We start from the raw sequence: 14,635 nt of genomic DNA on the forward strand, positions 1-14,635 counted from the left end.
AGCAGCTAGGGCATGGGTTCCTTGGCCCAGGGAAGGGGACCTAGGCAGAGCACCAACAGTTATACTAGACTCCTGTTAAGAACTTGTTTTAGCTATTCCTTCTGCCTGAAACACTCTCCATCCAGATCTTCATGTGTCTAGCTTCTCATATCACTTGTATCTCAGTTCAAATGTCATCTTTTCTGAGTGGCCATGCCTGACCATCTAGTTAAAGTGGCCATGCTGCTCTCCCACTTAGTCTCATTATCCTATAATATCATTTTTCACTATCCAAAATAATATTTCTTATTTCATGTTTACTTACATGTTTATTGGCTGTCTAACCTACTAGAACGTAAAGTTCTTGAGAGAACGGACCCAGTCTTGTTAACCTATATAGTGGTAAAGTCAAAAGATTCTGGAATCAGACATCCTGGTTCAAATTCTGACTCCACCATTTACTAACTATGTAAGTTTGAGAAAGTTAACTTCTTACAATGCCAGATTAATAGGGTTATTGGGAGGGTTAAATGAGTTAATGCAAGTAAAGTACTTGGAATAGTGTCTGATACATGTTAATCACTCAGTAAATGCTAGCCTACAAGATGCCTGTTGAATGAAACAAAACGGACAAAATAATTCTTTGGCAACTCAAGTTGTCATCTTGCTTTGCTTATATGATACGCATAAAAGGCCAGTGGCATTTCTCTAATTATTACCCTTTAAGTCTACACAAATTCTTATTCCCTTTTGCAGCCATCAGTAGGCATCCAAAATACCCAAATTATTTTTTTTGTTTCTTGATGATGCTTGAATGTAGTCAATACTCCCATCGTGACTGTGCTCATTGCAAGTCTGTAGATTCAGAGGTTCAATTTCCTGGGCCACAGCATGCTAAATCTTGAAGGCAAGGCCCTCATTCCTCAACCATAAACAGTCACTGTTCCAACAACCCTTGCCCATCGCTACCCTCAGGCCAACCCTGCCATGTGATTAAATAAACTGGCTGCATCAAGAGGAAAGGAAGCTTTCAGTAAGCTTCAGCCACCAAATGAGCTGTGGTTTTGTCTGTGGCCTGGATGAAATGGGTAAAGGAGCAATTAGTTCAACTCTCCTCTGAAAGAGAGGTTTTATGGGAAGTAGGAAACAGGGGCAGTCATTCAACGAATATAAACTGACCACTTTCTGTGAGCAGGCACTGTAGGGGGCAGAAAGATGAGCCATGACACAGGATGAGATGAAGCATTCAAGATCCAGTGCAGAAAGCAGTTGTCATGAGGTGGGGATAATTTTACTCACCTAAATTCTTCTTAAGGAGGCTACTGTATTTGTTTGGATGAAGAAGTCTGACAAGATATTAAGGATTTATGGAAAGACACCAAGAACCAGTTTAAGCTATTGAACTACTGTGGGGAAACCAGACAATGTGTTTGCCCTTGAGGGAGGAGGAGGAGAGCAATGCAAAAGAAAGGAACAGCTAGAGGGCAGAGAGAAGCCAGAGAGGTCATTAACAGCTGTCCACTCGTCATTGACCCCAACCTTCAGTATGGTGCCAGATTCAACAATGCCTGGTATGAGGGGAGTTTTTGTAGAAAGCACTGAAGGGTTGGGGTTTCCAGACGAGCTGACTTGAGGTTTTACAGAGACCACACCCACCCTGTGGGCTAGAGGACATGGTGGGGCTGAAGGAATCCCAGGAGAGCATTGGCCTTTGCAGGCCATGACATGGGGTTTGTGCCAAGTTAACCCAAATCTCCAAAGAATTGGGAAGGCTCAGCAAACAGGAAGGCTCAGCAGATACCTCCATACTCTGGTACTCAAGCAAAAAGTACAGGGCAAATACCCACATCTCAGTGACAATCTCCATAGCCTTGTTTTCAAACATGGCCTAGGATCTTCGTCATATGCCCAAACCTAAGATAATGAACCATTCTAAGCAGAGACTGAAGTTTCAGAAGTCGCACGAGGAGGCAGGCCCGTGGAGATTGTCCAGCATCTCCTCTCCTTCTACATATTCTTCCTGGGTGATCTCACTCATTCTCTTGGTGTCAAACCCCATGTGTAGTCTGAAGAATCTTCAGCCCAGATCTCTCTAGAACGGCACTTGGCATGCAGTAGCCACTAGCCATCTACAGCTATTAAGCTCTTGAAATACAGCTAGTACAACTAAGTAACTGAATATTTAAAATTTCATTCAATTTTAATTTATTTAGACTTTTTAAAAATGATACTCAATTCCGTTATTGGACTTGCAATTATGTTTGGAACAATTTAGATATGTGAATCTATGTTGTCAACTATAAATGAAAATTTAGCGTCCAAATTGAGGTGACTGTAAGTGTAAAAATAAACACTTGATTTAGAAGATTTAGCATGAAAAAAGTGTCAAGTTTTTTTGGGGGGGTGAGATTAGCCCTGAGCTAACTACTGCCAATCCTCCTCTTTTTTCTGAGGAAGGCTGGCCCTGAGCTACCATCTGTGCCCATCTTCCTCTACTTTATACGTGGGATGCCTACCACAGCATGGCTTGCCAAGCGGTGCCATGTCCGCACCCAGGATCAGAACTGGCGAACCCTGGGCCGCCGAGAAGCAGAACTGTGAACTTAACCGCTGCGCCACCGAGCTGGCCCCTCAAGTTTTTATTAATGATTTTTTTCAGCTTTACTGAGGTATGATTCATAAAATTGTTAAAGTGTGCATCGTGGTGATTTGATACACATATACATTGTGAAAGGATTCCCAGCATCTAATTCATTACGACAGCCATCACCTCACATATTTACCTTTTTACGTGTGTGTATATGAGAACATTTAAGTGCTATTCTCTTAGCAGATTTCAATTATACAATACAGTGTGATCAACTATAGCTACCATGTTGTACGTTAGATCCTCAGGCCTTATTCATCTTATATCTGAAAGTTTGTACCCTTTTACCAACCTCTCCCTATTCCATCCCCTCCCCGCCCCCATCTCCAGCCCCTGGCAACCACTTTTTTACTTTTCAACTCACTGTGCCTGTGTGTTTGACCTAATGCAGTATTTGTCTTTCTCTGTCTGGCTTACTTCTTTCAGCATAAAGCCTTCAAAGTCCATTCACTTCGTCGCAAATGGCAGGATTTCCTACATGCTGAAATGATAATATTTTGGATATATTTGGTTAAATAAAAATAATAATAAAACAAATTTCACCTGTTTCTTTTTAGTTGTTTTCCTGCGGCTACTAGAGCACTTAAAATTGCCTAAGTGGCTTGCATTATATTTATATCGGACAGCACTGCTCTAGAACCATGCCACATCTCCCTTTGGGTCTTTCACAAGTCCCTCAAACTAACATATCCAAAATTAAACATCATCTTTTCTTCCCCACCCCACCACCAATCTCTTTCTCCTCTTGCCTGAATACCTTCATTCATCAGATTACACTGGAAAAAATCTGGGAGTTATTCTTGACACTGCAAAGTCCGTACCACCTTCAATCCCAGATGGTATTGGTACCCACTCCAGGAGGGCAGGGCCAATGTCTGTCTAGCTCACACTTGCATCCATCCCCTGCAAAGTGCAGCATGCTGTCAGCTCTCAATAAAGACTTTCCAAATTAATGAATGAGCAAATGAATGAATGGATGACTCCCTTGGGCGTGGTTGAGAATGCAAAGCACACCCAACACAGTTAAGCAGAGAAGAGACATTCCAATATGCTCCCCTGGAGCTGCCAGCCTCGAGGAAGAGAGGGTAAACAGAGTCCCACTTACAAGGCCGTGGAATAGAGAGATGAAAATGAAGCTCTAGCAGCCCTGTATGCAGAGGGGGTTGGAGACAACCAAAGTCTTCTGGAACTGCCCCATAGATTAGGGAGGTTTTGAGGTTTTATAGCTGCCTCATTGAACCACGCCCTATTCAGCTTTGTGATGTGACCTCTTTGTAGTGAAAAGCTGGAAGAGAAATTATAAAGACAGCAAATCTAAGTCAGCAGAAGCCACGGGTGGCTTAAGCAGGGAATGAACAGCCTCTCCGAGTATCGATGGAACCAAAGCAACGATCAGTTAAAAGGTGCAAGTGAAAAATGAGCTGTACAAAGTCGGGCTCATTCCAGAACAATTTAGGCGCATGAATCTATTTTTTCCATTCTTAAACTTTTCAACTAATGCAAATTTAGCATCCAAATTGAGATGTGCTGTAAGTGTAAAATAAACACTGGATTAAAAGATTTAGGCCTAAATGCTACCCGGAACAACAACAGTAGCAGTGAAATAGCTAACATTTAGATAGATTTATATGGCACACACTGTGTGCCAGAAGCTACTTTAAATATTCTCTCTTCTCTCTATCTCTTGCTCTCTTTCTGGATGTGAATGTATATGTGTGATTTATATATATTTGTGTATGTATACATATGTGTGTGTGTGTGTTAGCTTTAATTCTCATAGCAACCCTATAAAGTTGTAATCATTATCATCTGCATTCCATAGATGAGGAAAATAAGACATAGATGTAGGATTCAAACCCAGGCTTTCAGTTGCAGAGTTTGCATTTAACCATCAGGTTATTCTATCAATCACGGATCAGTCATGGGCAGGATAGAATCCTAACTTCAGAGGCACTGGGTCAGACTTAGGGCCCATCTGCCCAGTATTCTGTATCTGACAGCTTTATCCAAGGATCATGTTTGGGACAAGGAGAAGAAGCAGGCATTCTTCTCCTCCCTGATTCTAACCACATTCACTCCAGCACAGGACGGGTGGATTTTTTTAAGCTCTCTCTTACCTGTGTTTCTATGCATCCTAGCCTCTTCTTGAGAAGAGGACTTCTCTTCTACTCTTTGCTACTCTTGCAAAATTAGAAGCCGTTAAAGAAAATTGGTATTTTTGGAGGGCATCGATCCTGAGTTAACTGAGGGTAGGGGTTGAGCCTTCCATTTCTGCCTCCCTGGGCCTTCAACTGAGGAATGAATTCAGCTAAGCAAGCATAACTCTGTAAGAAAGCATGAAAGAGGGCCCTCAATTGGCTAGCTTGGGGGCAAGGACAGGGCTGGGAGCATGGGTGAGCTGACATTGTCGTAATCCTTACAATCTTGCCCAAAATTAGACCTGCAACAAGTAAATAAACAGAACCACTGTCACATCCCCCAATCAAGTCATTCTCAGTTTGGGAAGGCATATTGTGTCAATATCTTTTTCCTCCTATTATATAACAAATATAATATCTGCAATAGTTTTAGAAAAACTAAACACACAAAAAAGCCAAGCGCAAAAATGGAACCTCTGGCAAAGCCACTATTCCCAGATCACACTTTTGGGAAAGAGAGACACAGAAGGGACATGGTGTCCATCTTCAAACATGTGAAGGCGGATTGTGTGGCAGAGAGATTTCCTCTTTTTCTCATTACGCCACAGCAAAAATCAGTGGGAGATCATTTAAGGAAGATATCAAGTCAATAAAAAAGAACTTTCTCTAGGCATTACAGCCAGTCAAAAATTGAGCCATCTCCCTTGAATAGTTTTAAATTCCACTTGAGAGAAGTAAAGACCTCAACCAGAGATCCCTGATCATCCATATTAAACTGAGTTTGAAACTGATGACCTCTAAAATCCCTTCCAATTCTAAGATTCTATGTTCTTAATAAACTAATATATTTTTATTGAGATATAATTTACATACCACAAACTTCACCACTTTAAAGTGTACAGTTCAATTATTTCTAGTTTATTTGCAGAAATGTGCAGCCATCACCTTTGTCCAATTCCAGAATATTTCCATCACCCCAAAAAGAAATCCCATACCCATTAGCAGTTGCTCCCAATTCCTCCTCCGTCAGCCCCTGGCAACCACTACCCTACTTTCTGACTCTATCAATTTGCCTATTCTGGACATTTGATATAAATGGACTCATTTAAAATATGGCCTTTTGTGTCTTGCTTCTTTCACCTAGCATAAGGCTTTCAAGATTCATCCATGTTTGTAGCATGAATCAGTACTTCATTCATTTTTATGGCTCAATAATATTCCATTGAACAGACATACCACATTTTGTTCACCCATTCATTTGCTGATAGACACTTGGGTTGTTTCCATTTTTTGCTTATTCTGAAGAATGCTTCTATAAACATTTGTGAACAAGTTTTTGTTTAAACATATGTTTTTAATTCTCTTGGGTATATACCTAAGAGTGGAATTGCTGGGTCATATGGTAACTCAACTTTTACCTTTTTGAGGAACTGGCAGGCTGTTTCCTAAAGTAGCTGCACCATTTCACATTCCTACTAGCCATGAAAAGTGTTCCCACGTTTCTAAATCTCAGCCAACAGTTGTTATTGTCTGTCCTTTTGATTATAGCCATCCTAGTGGTGTAAAATTGTATCTCCTTGTAGTTTTGATGTGCATTTACCCACTGACTAATGATTTTGAGCATCTTTCCATGCGTTTATTGGACATTCATGTACCTTCTTTGGAATCTTTGGAGAAATGTTTATTCAGATCCTTTGCTCATTTTTTAATTGAGTTGTCTTCTTATTATTGAGTTGTAATAGTTCTTTATATTTTCTGGAAGATCACTAAGATATCTGATTTTCAATATAAGTGAATTATTTTGAAACCTGGGAAAACTAGCTAACTTCCTAGGCAAAAAAAATAGCAAAGTTGAAATAATTTGAGACAGAAAAATCTAACATGAATAGCCAAGGAAGAAATTATGAACTTTTATAAAGAGTTACCTCCATTTCTTCCCTAAGCCCCTACCTTATCTAAAATCCCAAAAGGCACCAGGATCAGCTGGTTTCAAGGGTGAATTTTTCAAAAGAGCTTTCTGAAAACAAAGAGATTTTTCCCTGTATATAACATGTTCCAGAGCCTAAAGAAAGGAGACTTCCTAATTTTCTTATGAACAGAGCATAAAACTGAACCAAAATCTGAGAAAAACAGCTTAGGAAAAAAATTATAGAACAAACTTATTTATATATATTGATGTAAAAAAACTCATAAATTACATATTAATAAATGCAAGTTGGCAATGCATTAAATGAATAACAAATCATGACCTATGGGAATCACAAGATGATTCAATTGTGAGGAGTCAGTCAACATAATTTAAAATGCAAATGGCTAAAAAAACTCGATATATTCAGAAAAGGCATTGAATAAAAACAACATTTACTTCCATTTCTAAAAAAAACTCCTTAGGACCTGTAAATTGAACAAAATACAATAATACCACCTCACATCCCTATATAGACTAACATTAAACCGTCTGCAACTATGAAAAAGATGACAAAGATGTAGGGAAACAGAACTTTCATATACTCCTAGTGGGAGTTTAAATTGGTCAAATCATTTTCAAGAATAATTTGGCAGTATCCAGTAAAATTGAAAACCTACACACTGTGAGTGAGAAATTCCACTCCTGGGTATACATCCGAGAGAAATTCTTGCATAGGTTTATAAACAGACAAGTCCAATTATTTCTATTGTAAGGTGCTTTGAAATAGGAAAAAAACTCTAAATTATATCAATAGGAGAACAAATAACTTATATTTGATTTATTCATGCACTAGAATACTATATAACTGCTAAAACAATGTAACTATATTTCATCATGTAATTAGAGCTCCACACAAAACGTTAAGTGGAAAAGAAAGTTTCAGATGAAACACACCTTGACATGTGTGATCAATTTCCAAACACGAAAATGAGCATTAAATATTTTTCATTGAGACGTACTTATGTATATAGGTGTACTAAAATGGAGTGAAAAAGCTACATCTCAGTTCACACTTTCCTCTGGGTTTGGGGCACGAGGAACAAACCACATGTGGAGGACGAAGGAAACGTCAGCTTCCTCTGCAAAGCTTTACTTCTTTCATTTACATTAGGACAAAGCAAACAGGGCAAAATATTTCCAATCCTCAATTCTGATTGGTGGGTATGTGAATGTGTGTCATTACTCATTGTACTTTTGGGTATTTTTAAAATTTCTCACAAGAAAAAAGAATCCCTTAGTAAAGTAAGAACAGAAAGAAAGTCCCTTAATATGATAAAAATATGTATATTTCAAGACAAAAGTCAGCACCATTCTTATTGGTGAAACTCTACAAGTGTCTACATCAAAATGATTTTTAAAATAAGGATGTACAACCATTAATTAATATGGGTCTAGGGGTTCTAGTTATTAAAGTAATTAATTGACCAAAATTCAAGTGTGTGTGTCTATGTATATGAGTGTGTATCCACGTGAGTGTGCATATGTGTGAAAGAGTGTATGAGTGTATGTGTGCATGTGTATATGTGTGTGTAAGCGGGCACACGCATGTGAGAGCTTGTATGTGTGTGCATGTATATACATGTGAGAGAAAAAGTCTAGATCTTCGTCAACTTTATGATGGAGATTTCATCCCGATAAACCCATTGTAAGTTAAAAATATCCTAAGTAGAAAAATGCGTCTAATACACCTAACCTATTGAACATCACAGCTTAGCTCAACCTACCCTAAATGTGCTTAGCACACTTACTGATTTCTTGGCCAAAATCATCTAACACAAAGCCTATTTTATAATAAAGTGTTGAATATCTCATGTAATTGATTGAATACTGTACTGAAAGTGACAAACAGAACGGTTGTCTGGGTACAGAACGGTGGTCAGCGTATGTGTTGTTTACCCTCGTGGTCGTGTGGATGACTGGCAGCCGCGGCTCCCAGCACCTTCCCAGAGTCACGGGTATCACACTGCACATCGCTAGCCCAGGAAAAGGTCAAAATTCAAAATTTGAAGTACCATTTCTACTGAATGCATATTGCTTTTATACCATCAAAAAGTCGAAAAGTTGTAAGTCAAATCATCGTAAGTCGGAGACTTTATATATGTGTGTGAGAGTGTGTGTGAGTGGGTGTATAGTCTGTCTGTCTACAAGTGTATAGAAATATATGAATGTATGTATGTGTGTATCTATGCATAAGTAATTATATGTGTGTGTATGTTTGTATGTGTATAGGTGTGTGTACATACGTACGCGTGTGAATGCATGCATTTGTGAGCATGTACACATGCATAAACACATGAGATAGGAGGAAATAGATATCAGGTGTTCCATATGTGTTTATTCTGTCTTTTCAAGTAGATTTTATGCTTATTAAGGTCTGAAGCTGTGACTCATATTTCTTTTGGAATTTGCACATAGTAGAATTGAATTTGGCACCAGTACCCCTCAATTTCCATAGACCAGCAAGAATTCACAGACCAAACTGCAGGGCTGTTTTTTGCTCGGTACAAGATAGTTTACAGTCAGAATAAAAAGTAGGAAATAAAGCCCTAGAGATAAGTTTATTTTAAAATTTTATAAATATAGACATAGTTACTCCATTTTCTGGAATCCACAGCAAATAATGTACCAAGAACCTACAATTAAATTACCTGCATGTATTTCACCATCTCAAAAATCACTAAAATTAGTTAAGGAAAGGTAGAGAAGATGTTATGCTGTAGATGACCTGCTTTGTTAGCCAGAATAACAGAAGAGAATCCATCAGGTGGACCTCACCTCCACTCTGGGCAAGTGGATAACTCACTCATTAGGTGAAGGTGGGGGATTCCGTTCATGGATCTTTTATAGCAGGAGAGGGAGGTGGTGGTGGTGGTGATGGATGTGGCCTTCTGGTCCTATGTGGGAAAGCTGTAAACTCACAGGTTCAGGCCCCAGGACAGGAGGGTGAGGTCCAGAGGAGCGTCATAGCCCAGGCCTGAGCAGACACGCTGAGCGATGCATCCCATTGACGAGGAGACACAGCCACGGCTTTTGTTCTGCAAGCCAGCCAAGGCAGCCAGAGCAGGAGAGCCATCCAAAAGTGAGAGACCATTTCCTCACAAAAGGAGAGGTTAGTCTCTTATTTTCTTTTCCCCTGGAGGCTGAGTCAGGCAGGAAAGCAACACCCTAAGGTCAGATCTAAGTTGAAGAGTTCCATTCGGGTTCATTTCAACAGGCTGCAAGACACGCACAGCCCAGGTGGCAACAAATCAGAAGATCCACAGCAGCAGAAGGAATGCCTTATTCCCAAACACTGCTTGGAGCCCGAGAACAGTCTCCTGCGTTTCAGCTCAGACTCCCCACCCAGCAAACCAAGCTATGTTCTTTCTGGGTGGCTGGCTTAAAGAATTGTACATTACAGTGGAAACTCCCATTTACTTCATTTACTGCCATTTATAATATTTTCCACTATTTGGAGATAATGAATTCATCCTTTTTTTTTTTTTTTTTTTTTTTGCCAAACATTATGCAGGCACTACAAGAGCCAAATGTTCCAGAATCCTTCTCAAATGTGTTACCCTTCATTTTCTGTGATAGCTTTAGTGGTTTCTTTGGAAAGGCCCCAATATCAACCAATTTAACAATGCTGAGAATAAACTCAACTGTCACCTTCATTCCCTTTGAGCAGCGGGGGGAAATGCCACCTTCAAGAGCCTTTCCAGTGTGCGGGTGTAAAGAAGACAGATTAATTAATTAAAGTCAATCCCGGAAAAACAACCACCCACCACAGACGGTTTCTCCCAGTCCAGTCTAATTCAGTATCACAGTTGCAGACAATCTCCAGTTTATCTGAAATTCATTTCACATGCAGGACTGAAACTATGAATTTTGTCAATGGAATTACATCCTTGCAATTGCCCAGCTGAGAGTCAGAAGGTCAGAGGGAGAGAAGGAATATTCCACGCTTCTTTTTCTTTCATAGAGGCATGGGAATTTTCTCAGCTTGGGAAGAGCCAGGCGTGCATTGCATATGTGCTACATGTGTACAAAAGAAGTCACTACTCTGGAAGATTACTTTTTACCAAATAACAGCCTCAAAGCAAAGCATGACGCACAAAGCCACAACAGCATCTCTTTCATTTTTACACCCTTCAGTCCACTGGCAAAATTGAAGCAATAAATATGCCAACAGCTCATTCCTTTTTCTTATATTCTGTCATTGTTTGCTTTGGCAACAGCCACTGCCATGGGGCCAGCAGGAAAAGAGGACGTACTGAACCAGGAAAAAAGATGGCAGACAGCTAAACCCATCATCAAACTCCAATTGGTGAAGGAAATTGGGACACAAGTCATGTGATTACTACTGCTCACAGCTAAGATGCTGGGTGAGGCTGAAGACCCATTTTGGAGGAAGTGGCAGAAAATCACCACTTTTGCACCACTAAACATAGCTACTTATTGGCAATTCCCTACAAAGCAAAGAGGGAAAGATTTTTTTTTTTAATTATTTGCTAAATTTGCTGGATCTCTGAGAATGTGTTTTCAGCATCCATCAGCACTTGCCATTTCCTTGCTCCAAGGAATCATCCTTCTCACTTTGCCTCCTTCTCTGTTAAGGTTTTGAACATCTATGTAGGTACCCTACACTTCCTGCTTCAGGTAAGGCAGAAGGCCCCAATTTATGTAATTCAGTCCTTTCCAGGGTATGTCTTCTTCCATCCTATTACTTTCACCCTCTCTATGTCTTTATATTGAAAGTGTACCCCTTATAAATGAAACATAAGTGGACTTTATTTTTTCACCCAGTGTGATAATCTCTGCCTTTCAGTCTGAGTGTCTAGTCCATTAACATTTAATGTAATTATTAACATGATTGGGTTTAACTCTACGCTCTTGCTATTTGTTTTCTATTTGTTCCACTTTTCTTTGTTCCTTTGTTCCTGCTTTCTTCTCTTCATTTGGATTTATCAAGTATCTTTTAGTATTCTGTTTTGTTTACACTACTATCTTTTTAACTATACTTCTTTAGTTATTTTTACTAGTGGCTATTCTAAGGATTATAATATGCCTTCTTGACTTATCACAATCTTCCATGAATTAATATTAGACCACTTCACATCTAATGTATGAATCTTACAACAGTATTCTTCCTTTTACTTTTCTTCCATCTTTATGGGATTGTTACCATATATGTTGTAAATCCCAGGATACATTGCTTATTTTCTTGAAATAGTCAATAACCAATTTTTGTCAATGAACTTTTTAAAAAAATAAGAAAGAAATTTTATATGTTTACCCATATATTCATTGTTTCTGGAATTCTTCATTCCTTCCTGTAGAACATTGAACTTCTTCTTCCATTCAATCCTTTTGAACTTTTCTTCCTTGAAAACAAGCATAACACTAGGCATAATAGAAAGCTAATGCAAATTGGTGCCTGAGTAAAGAACTAGCTCCAGCAATGACCAGGAGGGATGCGCAGCAGCTTTCTTGTGATCGTAAATACACATACTGCACAAGTGATTTGCAGCAGGAAGTTTTAGACCTATCTATACAGGAGGAGAGAAAATCCAGAGGTGATGGAGGAAGCCTCAAAAGGCTGTCAAGATAGAAATAATTTTTTCTGAAAGTTAGAACTAGGATCATTTGAAGCTGATTTACACTCAAGATAAAGAACTAAGATTATTCAACATGAACCAAATGCATTGGAAACCATTGGTTCTCCGTGACAGAGTTACTCAGGCTTGGGGAGGGTGGGAGCATGGCACAGAGGTTAAAATTGTGGGCTTAGGGCTGGGCCAGTGGTTTAGTGGTTGACTTCACATGCTCCACTTCAGCAGCCTGGAGTTCACAGGTTGGGATCCTGGCATGGATCTAGCACCACTCATCAAGCCACGCTGTGGCAGCGTCCCACATAAAACAGAGGAAGATTGTCACAGATGTTAGCTCAGCAACAATCTTCCTGAAGCAAAAAGAGGAAGATTGGCAACAAATGTTAGTTCAGGGTCAATCTTTCTCACAAAAGAAATATGTGGGCCCCTGTGTTTGACCTCCTGGGTTTGACTCTTGCCTCACTACTTACTGGCAGTGTAAACTTGAGCAAGTTAATTAACTTCTCTGGCCTTGTTTCCTTACCTGTAAAATGAGAATGATGATAATAGGACTCACCTCAGAAAACTGTTGTAGAGGGAGCATCTATAAAGCACTTGGAACACTGCCTGGCACATTCCCAGTATTCAATAAACTAACTATTACTATTATTGTTACTAGGTGACCCTTCCTGTTGCTTCTAACTCTAAGATTCTGTTTTGCTCCAAGTCTTCTCTCTTCTATTATACTGGTGGTTCAAAGCAGAAATAAAACATTTGTTTTCATATCACTGCACTCTTCTTTCACCTACCCTCAACACACTTACTACCGTCAATGCACGCTTATGAAATATTCTGTAATTTTTGCTTAAATTCCTAATCTGCCACAGTGAAAGGAATTTTTTATTGAAATAATCTACTAAGACAAGAACTATGGCACAAATACATCATGTCACATTCCCAGGTCAATGAAAAACCAAGGTCATTGACCCAACTTCACACAGATGTGGTTCCCACAGCCATAATCTTTCCATGTAGCAAATGCTCTGTCACATTCATGAACACCACGAGAGCAGGGACACTTATATCAGGACCTGGAGAGCTAGAGATGAGTTTGAATAGATTCAGTCAATGGAGAATAGAGAACATGGAGGTCAGGAATACAGGCAACCAAACAAGGGAGTTGAGAGAAATCAGGAATAGGCCAGTTTGGATTTGGGTTCCTCAAAAAGTAGACACAGGGTCAAGGACTGATTTCAAGTAGTTGATCTGGGAAGTAAAAGGACACCAGCAAGCTAGTGGAGAAATTAAGCAGGGAAGAGAAGGCAGCCAATAAAGTTTGCATTATCAAGCAAGTTACTGCTGTAGGCAACTGGAGCTTAACCCCACTGGGGAACTCTGGAGTCAGTGTAGAGCCATAAACCTCAGAGTTATCCCAACCAGAGGTCAAGGGAGATGGGGTATTAATACACCAATTCAATCTAGGTCTTCTGTAGTCAGGGGTTGAGGGCTGCTGCTGGTGGGTGATCATTCCACAGCGCTCCAACCACCCTTACGGATGAGCAGGGTGGGCTTTGATGGCAGGAGAATGCTCTTGAAAGAAAAGAGGCAGGTGCTGGCAGTTGAGAGTTGGGCCAGCATACACTGAAATGGTAAATGCTAAAGTCAGGAATTCAGCTTGATAAATACCAGGTAGGTTGATGGCCAAAAATTTTGCAAGCACTTAAGTCTAAGAAACCAGAAATCATTGATTTGGCTTTATAGAAACTATACATATTGTCTAGATCACTACCTTTATTTTTGTATTGAGGTTACCAAGGGTCAAGAAGAAAATTATCCTTGCATGCTCAGTGCACTAATGACAAATTAATATTCCAATTCCATGCACTCAAAGTGCAATATTCTAACCTATTGCAACATGCAGAGAACTGAGATGTACTTTATTCCATAACAGATCTGATCCAGGAAACAGCCTCATTTAAACTATCACGGAAGGCAAAGAAAATCAATTTGAAGAAATGGATGGAGTCTGGGATTGCAAATACATATGAGGTGTTAAGTGGCAGAGAGGAAAATAGAAAAATGAAAAGTCACTGTAGGTACTCTTATACACCATTGGTAGGAATGCAAAATGGTGCAACCACTTTGGAAAACAATTTGGCTATTTCTTAAAAGGTTGGTTTGGGTTCCAATATTCCAAATGGGAGTTGGAATGTTAAAATGTACATTTACCATACAATCCAGCAATTCCACTTGTAAGCATTTGTTGAGAGAAACGAAAACTTACATTCACACAAAAACCTATATGCCAATATTTATAGTGGCTTTTCCATAC

At 39.5% G+C, this 14,635-nt stretch overlaps 1 long non-coding RNA gene across 1 annotated transcript in view; it reads right to left on the minus strand.

The window, feature by feature from the left end:
- LOC123277282 (uncharacterized) overlaps positions 1-9,670 on the minus strand; it is a 59,395-nt gene extending 49,725 nt beyond the window's left edge. The window contains exon 1 of the long non-coding RNA XR_006514108.2: positions 9,537-9,670. This is a non-coding gene — a long non-coding RNA (uncharacterized lncRNA). The remainder of the gene's footprint in view (positions 1-9,536) is intronic.
- Positions 9,671-14,635: the final 4,965 nt, after the last annotated feature.

Source organism: Equus asinus, chromosome 15 (assembly GCF_041296235.1).
Source record: "Equus asinus isolate D_3611 breed Donkey chromosome 15, EquAss-T2T_v2, whole genome shotgun sequence".
NCBI classification, from domain to species: Eukaryota; Metazoa; Chordata; class Mammalia; order Perissodactyla; family Equidae; genus Equus; species Equus asinus.